Source organism: Ambystoma mexicanum, chromosome 1p (genome assembly GCF_040938575.1).
Source record: "Ambystoma mexicanum isolate Mex_15411 chromosome 1p, UKY_AmexF1_1, whole genome shotgun sequence".
NCBI classification, from domain to species: Eukaryota; Metazoa; Chordata; class Amphibia; order Caudata; family Ambystomatidae; genus Ambystoma; species Ambystoma mexicanum.
Window position 1 is genome coordinate 934,437,358 of NC_090921.1, and position 14,885 is coordinate 934,452,242.

Sequence of the window (14,885 nt, forward strand, 5' to 3'; positions counted from 1 at the left end):
CATGTGGAGGTGCCCCTTTTAGAAGGCAATGAGGTGATAACACTTCTATATATCCTGTGGAAGAGGAAATGTAGCTTGTAATGTAAGCGCTGCAAAGCACACATTTTAAGCTCCAGAACGGAAATAGAGAACTGAGTATATTGAAAGACTGCTGACTGGAAACCTGGGGGCCCCCTGAGGCTCGAGGCCCCTTACATTTGAAACGATTGAAAGATCCTGAGCCCATCCCTGTAAAATTATTGTGATCACAAAGATACTGGGTCTTCTCTTAAATGTGTGTGCCCACACAAAATGTTCACCGATTCCAAGGAGCAAGCACATTTTTACATAAAAGTAACTCTTTTCGAAGACATTCCCCAAATCTTTAATTAAACATCTTCAAAAAGGTTCTTCATTAATTTTGGACCAACTGAATGTAAAAGTAATTTCAGAGCTGATACATCAATGTCTCTCCATCAGCCATCAGCAGGCTAAAATAAGATACTGCCATCATCATCACCACCACATGCTGAGAAAGCAAAAAAGGTCTGACAGCATTGTAAAGTCACCAGCACCCTGATAAGTGAGCAGATTGGTTAATTCCAACAGGAAGCCTCCCCGCTGAACCACAGCCGTTAAAGTGACATTTGAAAGTGGTGTTTGGGCTGCAATGCTGATGCCATGTCTGCTGCTTCAGAATATAACACTGTCCTCAGCAATGAACGCACAACCTTCACCAGCTGCGCACACGCGCCCCTAGCTGTACCCAGTGATCTCTGAAATGGTGCACTTCTAGCGCTCTGCAAGATATCTTTCACCTCGATGCGTGTAGCAGCCAGCAATAAAGAGAATTCTTGCTTTTTGCTGGGACGAAAATACAAAGGCATGGCGATGAGTCTCCCTCTCTCTCTCTCCCTCTGCCTCCCTCCGCTCTCTTTCTCGCTCAGTTTGATTTATTCTCCGTGACGCAACGGTCACAATGTGTTAATTTTATCTTTTTATTTTGATGCGCTTATTTTTAGTGACCTAAGTTTGCACAACTTGGGGACTGTGCTGTTCATCCGGTACATTAGCAAGCCTTTGCGGCAGAGAAGGCAAACAGTCTGGCAAACTCATTCCAGGACCGTAACCTACAAACCGGCTGCTGGGCCTGAATGCCCACGGCGTGCAAAGGCACTCACTCTCGCCTTCCCACCCCCACTGTGCACACTCGAAACTGCTTAGTGAACTGGTGCATTCAGCAGCTTTCGACACTTTCAGAGAAACTGCTACACTTATCCGAGCAGATGTTAAAAAAAATGTAAAGAAATTGACAGGGCCTGAAAAGTCTAAACCACAGCCCTTCTCCTTGTCTCCCATTGTCTACTTTCTCTCTTGAGAATACAATATTTATTGGGGCTCTGTTGAGTTTTGTCAATACTGTCCTACAGAAAAGGTATTTTAATTATGTAAAGAAGTACCAGAACTGTAGATAAGGTATTTCAATTCCATTGGGAAGTGTCTATTTTTCGAATGTGTAAGTGGACCCCTGCTGAGAGCTGGAAGTAAAGTTAAAGTGTAAGCATTTGAGTACTCCTGAGAAACGTCATAACTCATTGTTATACTGTTCATGATGTAAGTACTTCTGTGAACTGCCAGTATTCTGATATATAACAAGGTTTTGTAGTCAACAGTGTCGATAACCCACACTTCATAGCACTTTAATAACAGGTTTAATTTCCAATGTAATGGTACACAACTGATCTACCTTGCAAGAATGAAGGCCTGAGCTGGCCCTGGAGGGATTCGAACCTACTGCAAACTAGCCCTTATTTGTGGGACTAGCTTTAATTTGTGCTATCCGGCCAGTGCTTCAGATCTGCTGATAATTGATAATATTGCCCCATGACACACTGGATTCCTCCTGAGAAGTGCCAGTACTGTCCAAGTGAAGTGCTTGAGTTCCTGCTGAGGAGTGGCAGTACTTTCACACTGAATTACAGGAGAACTGAGAATTGCCAGTGGGGTGCACAGTCTATTCCCTATCCCCCACTACCGTCATGTACTGCCAGTCTTTGCATCAGGCTGTGCATTTTAGAAATGTCAAAATTAACTGCTTTTTTCATCTGTGAGTTAATTTTTACATTTAAAAAATATTACTGTCTGTCAGAATAACCCCCAGCCAGAAGACCTATTCCTGGCATTATGAAATAAAACACCTCATGATTTGTTATGTTCTTATGGAGGGGAGAGAGCGAGGGATCGTCGTGGGTACTACCAAATATTACTTACCCAATAAACACGTATGGATCTTGGCACAGGGCAGCTTCTCCCTCAGTGGCGCTGCTTGGGCTCCTCTGGCCCGCGTGCCCCTGTGGACCTCGCTGCTTCTATCTATGCCATCGACTGCTGTGCTGGGCCTTGATCCTTCCAAGTTCCTCCAAGGCCATTGATGGTGAATTGGGGATTCAGGTCTAAAATTGAGAGTGTCCTTCCAGTCCGCTGACTGAGCACTGCCCAGTCAGCTCAGTAATGAATCACCCCATGACTGCTGCAGCGCATGTGCCGAGGAAGAGGTACGTGCAGTCAGGCCTGGCAGGGCCCGACTGATAAGCAACAAATGTTGCTTTTTACTAAGCCGAATAGCTGATCATGAAATCAAGCATGTGGTGCTAGCCTGGTTTTGCTCAGGAGCAGCCAGCATCATGCAGTCACAGAGATCTCTCGCTCTGTGTCGGATTTCGAGTAGCACCTTTTTTGTGCGTGTATAGATAGTAACATTACCCTTTTGTAACGTACATATGTTTATGAAATGAAATGCTGCTCCAGCAGCATCAATTATCATGATCGTCTTGGCGCCCCCTAGAGGGTGCCACGTCAGGCAGCAGTATGTATGGCCTAATGCAAAGGCCGGCCCTGGTGGAATGGCATTAATTCAAAGCTGCCTGGATAACAATAGGTTTAACATTGCTGGTGATTGTATAGGGGTTATCCCAGGAGGTACTAAATCCTAGTGCCATAAGGCAACCCTTTATGGGCACAAGGAAGAGAGTGTCTACCTTCAAGAGACATTATATGAATTAGGGCCTCCTTGTATTTTTTAACTCTGGCATCCCCCAGGTTCAAATAGACCTGAACACCGGCCTGAGCCCGATCTCATCTGTTATTGGTATAATATGTGTTTCTATATGCTAAATTGCATTGGACTTGCTTAATAGGAGTAACGGCAGCTTTTTTTAAAACATGTTTTCAATGATTGCAGGGCCTGCAGCCTTGCAAAATCCCCAAAGATTTGCCCCATCATAAGACAGGGGCTTTGGCCTGGTTTGTGCACACCTCTAAGGCAGTAGTTAAAGAACCCCCTCCATGCCTTTGTTCAAACTTCCTACCTGTCCCGTTGTTCCTTGTGTTAATTTCAGCCCCAAAACTTTACAATTCCTTCAGAATTTGTCCAAGGTTATCTTAAACCCTGATGGGGAAGTTTCTTAAAGAAATGTGTTGTCCGCGAAAAATAAAGCAGGGATTAAGGCCCGGCCTGAAAGGATCCATGTTCGTCACCAGAAGATCACCAATTATCACATTAATATATGTATACAAAATAACGCCTGGGCAGGGCACATCCCTGTCTTACTCCTTTCTCGACCTCAAAGAATGCAGTCAATTCCCCAGCAAAACCCCAGAGCACTGCCCCTTTATTCTCTGTGTACAAAAGACGGATTCGTTCTAGGAGATGACCAGGGATGCGTCTGTCTCCCAGGACCTGCCACAGTTGCACCCACGGCACCACATCAAAAGCAGTCTTAAGGTAGACAAACACTGCACATGCTTTAACCATGTTTAAAACTATGCAATCTCATTTACAATGGAACGGCTTGGTCAAATATACTCTCCCACCTGAAGGCCTCCTTGTAGGTGGCTTATAGCCTATGAGGAGCTAGTACTCTCCCACAAATGCTCAATAAGAGCTTTGCAATTATTTTTCCTGTAGCGTCCAACAAGGATCAGGGATCACAATTCTCTGGGGAATCTCTCCTCCCTTTTTTGAACACAGGTACAATCTCAGCTCTTCTACACGATTCTGGAACTCTATTGCATTTAATCAATGCATTAAACAAATCTGCAAAGGACCGGGGCCCAAACCGAAATGTCATGCTTGAATAAATCAATAGGAATTTTGTCTGGGCTAGAAGGCTTCCATCCTTTCTGTGAACCTACCACTGCAATCACCTGGCATATAGAGTAACTAACAATTTGAGCACCTTCCCCGGTGTGTGTACCATGTAAACTTGCCACATCCGATGCTGCCAGGAAAATACTTCTCATTTCATGATGGCAGGCGTCCATCCGATTACTACCTTGAATGGTCCATAAACTCTCTTCACTACTGCTAGACACATGTTTCCAAAAGGTAGCAGAATCGCCCAAATTAATTGCATCTAACACAGCATGGCAAGTTTTGTTTATAAATTATTTGTTCTTGCGTTCCACTATATGTTTATAGTTAGCCACCAAGGAACGCATGACCCCTTAATCGACTGGGAACGGACCCTTTAAATGCAAGATTAGATCCGCCCTTATCCTTCATGCACTCTTTATCATAGCAGGTAGCTGTTTGACTGTATGCTGTTTCACTACAGCCTTAGAGCTGGTAACTAAGGGACATTTGGATTTAATAACCATCTCAAATGCGGTGATTATCTGTTCATCCGAACAATTGTTTCCACATATGACTTCAAGATGCTCCAGTATAGCCTGGTGGATCCACAGGATTCTATCCGAATTTTCTAGATGAACCCACTTTATGGAAGGGCAGGAGTGCCCGACAATGGTAACTGCCAATGCCCTTTACCGATGCATGCTGTCCTGTGTGCAACCCACACGTTTCTCGGGTACTATAGTAAGTGATTGCTTTCATGCCTATCTTCCACCGGGAAGTTCTCCACCCAGCCCCAGTCACCTGCCAGGATCTTAATATAATTGATCGTAGAAGACCTGTTATTACCATAAAAAGGGTCTTTTGATGGTTGCATTAGAGTCGGTTTTACTGCTGGGTCTGTTATACACATTACATTAAAATAGATGGTGACCATGGGGGCGTGAATAATAATATGTTGTGGACCCAGAGAGCCAGTGTTGCAGACCACAATATCGCAGTTCAAATCTGCTTCCAGCCATGTCAAAAGACCCCCACTCGGTCAACCTCTGGGGCCCTTTGCTGCTGGTACACAGAATGACTGGCAGCCTTGGATATCATTGCTTTCTAGAGCCCAAGTCCCTTGAAGGCAAATCACCTTGTTCCCAGGGATAAAATTAAGCCAGCTTATACCCACCAGATGTTTCGCCACCCAGTTTGGTTCCAGGAGCCTATTTTAAATGGTGCAGGTAACCCCTTCCCGACCAAGACTGTCCCCCAATAATGGAAAATTAACCTCATACAGGTCCTCACTATATCCTCCATATGCAGCTTCTGAGTCCCTATTAGCAACTTCTGACTTAGATGGCACAATGTCCGCTGTAGCACATGACACACATGATTTTGGGGCAATCTTGGAGCCCTTAGGAGGATAGACCATACATTCAATGGCTAGTAACCCTTGAACTAGCATCATATTTTTTATCAGGAAGAAATACAATTGTGCATGTAGCAGGACAGCACACACACAGTTACCAGATGATACAGTTCAGGAGGATGAGATTTGTTTGTTTGTTTGTTTGTTTGTTTATTTATTTGTATAGCGCTCCGGACCCAGAGGTATAAGAGCGCATATGAACAGGGTTACAGGTACATTATAGGCAGTTACAAAGTGCAATTACGAACATTATACATAATATATACAGTTAGCAGAATACAGATTTATAATATACAATATACCAGAGAGGGGCATCCTTTAGGAATAGTCTGTGATGCTAGTGTTTGTCCAGTAACCAGCTGATAACCTGTTTTCTAAAGGGTAGAAACGAGCCAATAGGTTTGATGTTGAATGGCAGGGTATTCCAGAGTTGGGAGACCATGAAGCTGGCTCCTCCTGCTTTTTTTAGAGAGAATCTAGGAACTGATAGGCATAATGTGTTGGTGGATCTGGTGGTTCTCGTCGTGGATTTAAGGGTGAATTTGTTAGTGAGATAGGGTGGAGCTAGGTGGTTTGGGGCTTTGTAAGTAAGACAGATGGTCTTTAAGTCCATATTTTGCTGGATAGACAGCCATTTGCATGATAATCTGGTGGTGGTGATGTGCTCACGTCTAGATATGTTAAAGGCAGCTCGTAGAGCATTATTTTGAAGCACCTGTAGTTTTTTAATGACAGATTTGTTTGTGCCTAAGTAGAGACTATTGCAGTAGTCCAATTTGGATTGTATAGGAGCCCTAGCCAGCATAAGGCAGCTATTCGTGGGAAGGAACGGTCTACATGCCCTAATCAGCTTACCTGTGTAGGCCGTGGCAGAGGCGGTCATGTTCACTTGTTTGGAGAGGTTGGTGTTGGCATCAAGGTAGAAACCAAGCGTTTTCACATTTTTGACAACAGGGATGATGTTACCATCTATGATGAAGCTATTGCAGTTAGGGCTGAGTTTCCGAAGATTGTTGGGTGTACCAACAAGGAGAAGCTCAGTCTTCTCATCATTAAGGCATAGGCCATGGTACGCCATCCATGCCTGAATGATGGAGTAAATTTCATTAATCCGGGTGAGGTCGGCTTTGTAGTTGACAGAAAGAGTAAGGAGTATCTGGGTGTCGTCTGCATAATTTGTGTAGGTGACACCCAGGTGGACCAGTTTGTCAAAGAGTGGCTTTGTAAAAATATTGTACAAAGTGGCTGAAACGCAGGAGCCTTGTGGGACACCACATGTGATAGGGTAGGGTCTGCTGCGGCTACTGGGGAAAAAACCCTCATGGTTCTATTGGCCAGGAACGATTGTATCCACATGATAGCAGAAGAAGAGAAGTGAGCTGCGGAGGAGAGGTGGTTGCACAGGATTTTATGGTCGACCAAGTCAAATGCTGCCGAGAGGTCTAGGAGGAGTAGGATGGCAGCGTTGCCTTTATCTTTAATTTCATCTATTTGGCTTTTCAGGTCAACAAGGGCAGTTTCTGTTCCATGTTGAGGTCTGAAGCCAGATTGACGTATTCCTAGTAGTTGGTTCGTCTCAAGGTACTCCTGAATTTGCAAGTAGGCGACTCTGTCTAGGATTTTTAACAGGAATGGGACCGTGGTGATAGGTCTGTAATTGGTAGGTATAGCAGGTGTCTAAGGTTTCTTTTTTTAAGAGGGGGAGAACCCAAGATTGTTTGAGATTACTGGGGACAAGGTTATTGGAGAAAGATAGGTTTATAAGTTTGGTGATAAAAGGGAATAGTTCTCTGGCTGCGTCCTTTATGAACTGGGGGAGGGGCATCTGTCCCCTTTACAGTTAGAAGACTTTAAGGATACTATAATTTTTTCAACTTCCAGAATAGTTAACTTATTGAATGTGAAGCCTAGGTTGGGGTCAGTGGATAATGGTGAGCTAGGGTTGGTAGGCTTGTTACTGGTGAGTTGATTGCGTTTATCTTCTATTTTTGTTTGGAGCCCAAATCCAAATAAAGTTGAAATGCTATTAGCTGATGCCCACATGGGAAAATATATTACATTTGTTTTGTAACAAAGAGAGCTCAGATTTGTAAAATGAACTGATTCCTGAAAATGCTCCACCTCTGATTTCCTTGGAAACAGATGAGAATGAAGAACAAGACAATCATTATGTCCCACCCTGATTCAAGATCGAGACCCAGACACCGTTACCTTCACCTTACTTTAATGTTACCATCCATAGCAAGGAAGATCAAGAAACAAAACAATAGGGTCTTGCCTTTGGTAAGCCCTTGCAAATATTATGTGGAGGTAGTGTACACAGGAAGCAAAATTCAGACACTCTCCATGTGCCGTTGTGCAGTCTTTTCCAAAAACTGTCTGCAAAAACATATGCAACAGCACCAGCATAGCATCTACTGCAAAGAACACCAAGCAGACCCCAAGAAATAGGTGAGGGTGGAGCCTGTCCTAGGCCACCCAGGAAATCAGGACCACAGAGCTATTTTGTTGTATTAAAACAACACGTTCATCTTTCAAACTGAAATATATACAAAGACGTAGCTTGGGTGGGAAGCTAGTTACCAATTTGGAAATCTATTTTTTTGGGCCCACGTCAGACAGCATTACTATCTTCGAATGAGAGTTGGGTAAATTTGTGGTAAATCGTTGGGTTTCCATGGATTTCTCTTTCAATCCAAATCTTCCCTAATCACTGTTGAGAACAATACATCTTCAGGGATTTTCGGCAGAAGTTCAGGCAGGTTTAGGTTGATGCTTGAAAAAGAACATACAAAAAATCACTTGAAGGGATGCAGGAAGGTAGAGAAAAATGAGAGGCGAGGGAGGGGTGTGAAGATGGATAAGCAAGAAAAGTCTCCATATGAGACAAAACAATCAACTGGAGAAATGTCTAAGTAGGTTTATTTGCCTGCTGCAGAGATCAGTGTGTATCCCTCATGTTCCAGGTTTAATTTGGGTAAGAAAAACTCTGGTGTCCATCCTTCTGAAGTTGATGTCATTAGAATATTTGAAGCAGGTGGTTGTATGATTTCAGAACAAACCAGCAGTCATTCAGACAAGGCATGCCAGCATTTGTTGTTATCGTTTGGATGTTGATACATTTCAGATTACTGAGGTTTATAATATTATAGCATAGGAAACTCAAAACAGACATGGACCTCTGAAAAGCCTACTGGGCTGGGGAAGCATCAGTCATTTGTTAGATGTGCATGAAGTTGAATCCTTCTGAGCTTGTTCCCATTAATTTATAATAGGTCGAAGCCATACTTACAAGTGAATAACCTTGCAAGGCCAGTAGGTCTAAGGCGGAGACCGTCTCATGCCAGGAAATCGTTGCTGTGATTTGCATCGTTCAGAGGTTGATACATTGATATGATATGATATATGATATGGCATTTATAACGCACCTATACACAAGTGTTTCAAGGCACGACGAGTCAAGGGGGGAACAGAGGGAAGACAGACAACGATGCTACTAGGCCAGGTGTCATTCAGATCGCGCAAGTGCATGGGCAGGGGACGGAGAAGTGAGGGGGTAAGGGGGAGAGGACAGTGCAGTACATGGGATAAGACAATAATAAACAATAAGTAAAAGTACGGCCAGCAGGTGGCAAGTGAAAGGATAAGTGCAGACGTCCGGTGTCAAGTGCTAGAAGTGGAACAGTACGGGGGTTGCCAGGAAGGCAGTGCAGGCGTGCGACTGGCAGGGGAGTGGACCTGGGCCAGAGATCAGAGGGTGGCCAGGTAACCAGTGCAGTTTCAGTGTCAGCCAGGAAATCAGCAATGGAGAGGAGGAGAAAAAGCTTCTGGAACTGAAGATCATTTTCCTCAAGTTTCAGGGAGGCATGGAGGCTGTTCCAGATGGAGGCCCCAGCCGAAGAAAGAGATCTACCACCAACTCATTGCTTGGAGAAGCGACTGAACCTGAGGGAGTTGGAGGCAGAGGAGTGAAGAGCTCGAGAAGGAAGGTATTTAGGAAGAGAGAGTTGAAGGTATTGAGGACCTAGGTCCCAGAATGCCTTGTAGACGATGCAGAAGGTTTTGAACTTAATCCTCACAGCCACTGGTAGCCAGTGCAGAGATTTCAATGCTGGAGAGATACAATCCCTGTGCTTGAGGCCAAGGACAAGTCTCACAGTCCTGTTCTGGATAAGTTGCAGAGGGCGGAGAGTAAAAGCAGGCAGATTTAGAAAGAGGCTGTTGCAATAGTCCAGCCTGGAGAGAACCAGAGCTCTGGAGACAGTGAGCTTCTGGGGGAAGGAGAGGAAAGGAAAAATACCTGTGAGGAGGTGCAGCTGGTAGTGTGACTTCTTAGAGACGTCAGAGATGTGAGGAGAGAAGGAGAGTGTAGAGTCAAATTGAGTATTATTGAGGTTTAGAATTGAGGTTTACAATGTTGAAGTACATCAAACTGATAACAGACTCACACCTCTGAAAAGCCTACACGGCTGGAATAGTCAGTTATACATTATGTGTGCATCTTGCATTATGTGTGCATGAAGATTCATCCTGCAAGTTTGCTTCTAGGAGGTCCACGTTGATTAATCTCTCTATATTTACAAGGGAAAACGTGTGTGTGTCTGTTTGAAATGTCCAGCATACTTCCCAATATGCTACAAAACTGACATTTTTAATGCTGGTAGGTTCCATTGTGTAGACAATGTAAAACGTATAAAATATAAATGTTTCTATTTCATTTTAAAGCAGTCTGCAATGCTGCCCCTTGTCATATGTGGGTGGATGTGTGTGTGTGTTTGTGTGTGTTTGTGTGTCTATTCGAAATTTTCAGAATACTGCCCAACAAGATATAAGCATGAAATTTGGCATGTGGGTAGGTTCCATGGTATAGACAATGTAACATTTTCAAATATACATGTTTCCCAATTTTATTTTTAAGCGGGCTGCAATTCTTACCCCTGCCATATGTGGATATGTGTTTGTGTAGCGGGCTGCAATTCTTACCCCTGCCATATGTGGATATGTTTTTGTGTGTCTGTTCGAAATGTTCAGCATACTTTCAATCATGTTACAAACCTAAATGTGGCACATGGGTAGGTTCCATGGCGTAGACAATACAAAAAGTATAACATTTACGCTTTTCAAATTGTTATTTTTTTAAGTGGTCTGCAATGCTTTCCCCTTCCATTTGTGGATATGTGTGAGTGTTTCTGTTCGAAATGTTAAGCATACTTCCCAATATGCTACAAACCTGAAATTTGGCATGTGGGTTGGTTCCATGGTGTAGACACTGGAAAAAGTATAAAATATACATTTTCGATTTTTATTTTAAGTTGTCTCTCAACCAGGAGAAGATTGACTTTCTTCTGTTTTCATGGGGACAAACACACATACACACAAACCAACACACTTTCAGGAACACACACACAGATGATGTAGATTGAGGGGTTCCCTCACACAGTTAGAACTGGATACCATTCATCCAGGACTGCATTTGTGACCTCATGTGCGCAGAAACCTCACCCAGGTACAGGGCCATCTTAAGCACTTTTGGGGCCCTGGGCATGGACACCTTTGGGGCCCCCCTCCAACAAACCAAAGAAATTAAGGGATCCAGAATATCTGGTAATGCCCCCCATTGCGATTGCAACACATAGCTTGACATGTTGCCTCGCAATGATTAAAAAAGCCAATGGTACTCGCTTTCAGATCCCTTACCCAAGGCCAACACCAGCAGTCCACGACAAGACTTGCATTCTAGCATAGGTACAGGCAAATTCAGGACACAGATCGTATGTAAAAGGTACACACAGTCTAGAATAGACAGACGACTCAGATTAGCTCCCTCACAGAATGCACATGTGCTCTAGTGTGGATATAGGAGACCAGTTGGAAGTAAGGAGAAAGGTACACCTACCATAGCATAGGTAGCGGATGAAGGTTAGAAGCTACCAGGAAGGTGCAAGTGGCTGTGATGTGCAATATGTCAATGCTCGCTATTATAGAGGAAGCAACACTATAGCCAGTGAAACCATGAGTGAAGCTGTTTTGAAGATCATACCCATAGAACCACATCACTCTGAAGGGTGACAATTGTGAATGACTTAGGGACTGGCATTTTTGACAGTTTAGGCAATGCAAGATTAAATAAAATTGTCAGGATTACACATTAGTCAAAAGAAGAAGCTGGGATTTGCGCCCACTCTGCAATTTCTACACTTTACCACTTGCTTTTCTAGTATGTACCATGAAGTAAAATAATCACATTTTATAGATGTCACTTGGAAAGTCGATAAATCACATGACCTAACATGATCATTTTAAAAACAAAATGTTATAGAAGCGTATTATGCAAAATGGGAATGATTCCATCTTAATTATCTCCATCATCAAGGGAAGTCTATAAGTACCAACATATTAATGGATGTGAACCTAAGAGATTACATCTGGGTTTCTGATTTGTATTTTAAAGCTTTAAATTGGCCCAAAAAACAGGCTTTTTAAACTTTTCTTTACAAACATGCACAAAATATTTCAGTTTATTTATTTATGGTCACTTGTTTGCCGCGCATACAATTAGCAAAACTGTTTCAAAGCGCCCACAGGGCAACCAATGTGGGACAGGGGGAAGGATGATAATGAATAACAGCAAGGATAAATGTGCAAACAATAATGAGAATAAAGAAAAGGGGAGACAAACCTACTATCCCCTGTGAGTGTTCTGAACGTGCAAGTGAAGATAGGGTAGGGGTGAGGCAAAGCGGCTTTGATGCTCATGGAGAAGTGCTCAGGATAAGTGATAATAGGAGAAGAACATAAGTGCAGCCACCCATAGGTAGGGTGAGCCAAGTAAGTGCAGCAGAAAGACAGTGGCTGGGATGAGAGATGTGGGGGGACAAGGTCCCAAGGACACATAGGGCCCCGCACATCAGTCATGCTGCTGTAAGATTAGGTGGGAAGAGAGGAGGAGAAGGAAGAGGTAAAGAGAAAGGTCTTGAGGCTTTTTCAGAACTTAAGGAGATCACGCTTAAGACACAGAGGGAAATGGAGGCTGTTCCACAGGAGGGAGCCAGCTGAGGAAAGTGATCGCACACCAGCTGTCTTTTTAGCAAAGTGCTGAACACGCAGGGAGTTGGTGCCAGAGGAACGGAGCAACACTTTTTTGTGCCAAATGAGCAGACCTTAAAATATGCTTGCCAGAGGCCTGCAATATCGGATCTGCTCTCTTCTGTCTAGGACCCCTTTCACTGAAATGGCCTACATAAAAAGTCAGATCAGGTAATGAATGGGCTAAACAATACCCCCAGCATGTCAAAAGCAGACATTTTCAAGGAAGAAGGAAGAAAGCAGGCGTTAAAGCACCAACCCGCTAAGGGACCTCGTAGTAAGGCAGTAATGGTTAACGGTCACCGTTACCATTAACGGTGACCGTTAACAATTACCGCCTTCCGTGTAATGAGGCCCCTAGTCCTTTAACTTTTTCAATTTCTCTACAAAACCTGGCCTCCTTGATCTGACTTTTGAACCACATGTGCAGCTTGGTGTGTTGTTCTCTACTGCTGCTCCTCCTACACTCTTTTCTGTCTGCTAATGTGTTGTGAACAGTCCTTCAATGGAGTCAAGAAATGGTTCACTGGGTCTCGGGCAAAAGAGCCATACATTACCATTTCCTCCCTTCTACTACTGCTTTGTGCCAGCCAGCACTCTTGTTTCAATGGAGCTAATGGTGAGGTGGGCACTTAAACTGGTCATGAAAGCATGCTGTGGAGGTATCTGCTTGAGAGTGTGGCTCTGAAAGGCATGTGTGAGGCAGTGTAACAAGTTTCAAATGTCCAGTTCCAGGGCAGCACAGAGGGCATTGTTCTGGATGCCCAAGAGTTTGTTAAAGTTACATTTTGAGGTGCCTTCAAGCATAGCATTGCAGTAATCAAGCCTCGAGCCAAAGGTAGCAAGGGCTATGGGTTTTGTACGGAGAGCAAATGTTTACTGCCATTGATTTGTTTAATGGTGTAGGCAGCGGATGAGGCAATGGCATTAACTTGCAGTGACCTGTTGAAGGTGGAGTCGAGGAAGACTCCCAGAGTTTTGAACGCAGGAGACATTGGGATAGTGAAGATGTCAATCTTGAAGGCTTGGTAAGTGGGATCAAGTTTTGAGAGCGAGGATTAGGAGCTGACCATGAGAATTTCAGTTTTGTCGTCATTAAGGCAGAGCTGATGGGACATCATCCATACTTGCATTGTTTCGAAGATGGTGTTGAGTGTAGTGGTATCTTGTAGATAGTTGCTAAAGAGGGGGAGAAGGATTTGTGTATCAGCTGCATAGTTAGAGCATGGGATGCCAAGGGAGTTCAGGTGCTCCAAGAGGAGATGTCTGAAAAAGTTGTAGAGAGTGTTTCAGACACAAGATCCTTGTGTCACGCTGCAGGAGACTGGTATCAGGTGGGCGCTGGTGTTGTCAGTGGAGACATGGGTGGTCCTGTTTGTGAGAAACAAGGCAATCCAGTTAGTGTCTTTAGAGGAAAAGTTGGCAGCAATGGTGAGGTGGTGACAGTGGGTTGGTGGTCAACAAGATCAGTAATAGAAGGATGGCAGATGTGCCAGTGACTCTGATGTCATCCATCTGGTCCAGCAGATTCTGCACCATAATCCCGGCAAAAGACATATTGGCATGGGCTGAGGATGTTGTGCTTCTAGGGATAATTGTGGATTTGTGGCTATGCGGCACTGTCCAACATTTTAAGTAGGAAAGGTGCAGTGGTGATGGGGTGGTAGTTGGTGGGAATGACAGGCTCTTGGTATTTTATTTGAGAAGGGGGTGATCCACGCTTCTTTGAGACTGGTGGGGACTGAGCAGGAAGTGAAGGAAAAGTTGATGATGGCGGTGATGACAGGTGTAAGGGCTTCCACACAGTATTTGCTTATGGGGCCTGGGCAGCTGTCCACTTTGCATCATGATGTTTGAAGCTTTTGATCGGATCTGTGTGATATTTCCGTCGCAGAAAAATCTGCAACGGAAATGTTTGCATGGGAAATGTAGGAACCGGACCTGCAGGGTGCTTTTTTTGGGGGGGGGCAGCTGCAGGGATTTCTGCAGCAACCCCCGCTCACTATACTGTATAGTAAAGTGAGCAGGGTGTTGCGGGGGACACCCCCGCAGCCCCTAGCTATTTTCTATTTTTTTTTGCTTGGTGGAGCTGTGAGGCTATCCCCCGCAACATCCCGCTCACTATACTGTATAGTGAGCGGGGTGTTGCGAGGATAACCCCCCAGCCCCATTCCGACCCAACCAAAACACCTAAACACATACCACGAAAAGTTCGAACTTTTGGTAGTTAGAACTTTTTGTGGTGTGTGTTTTAGGTCTTTTGGTGGGGTC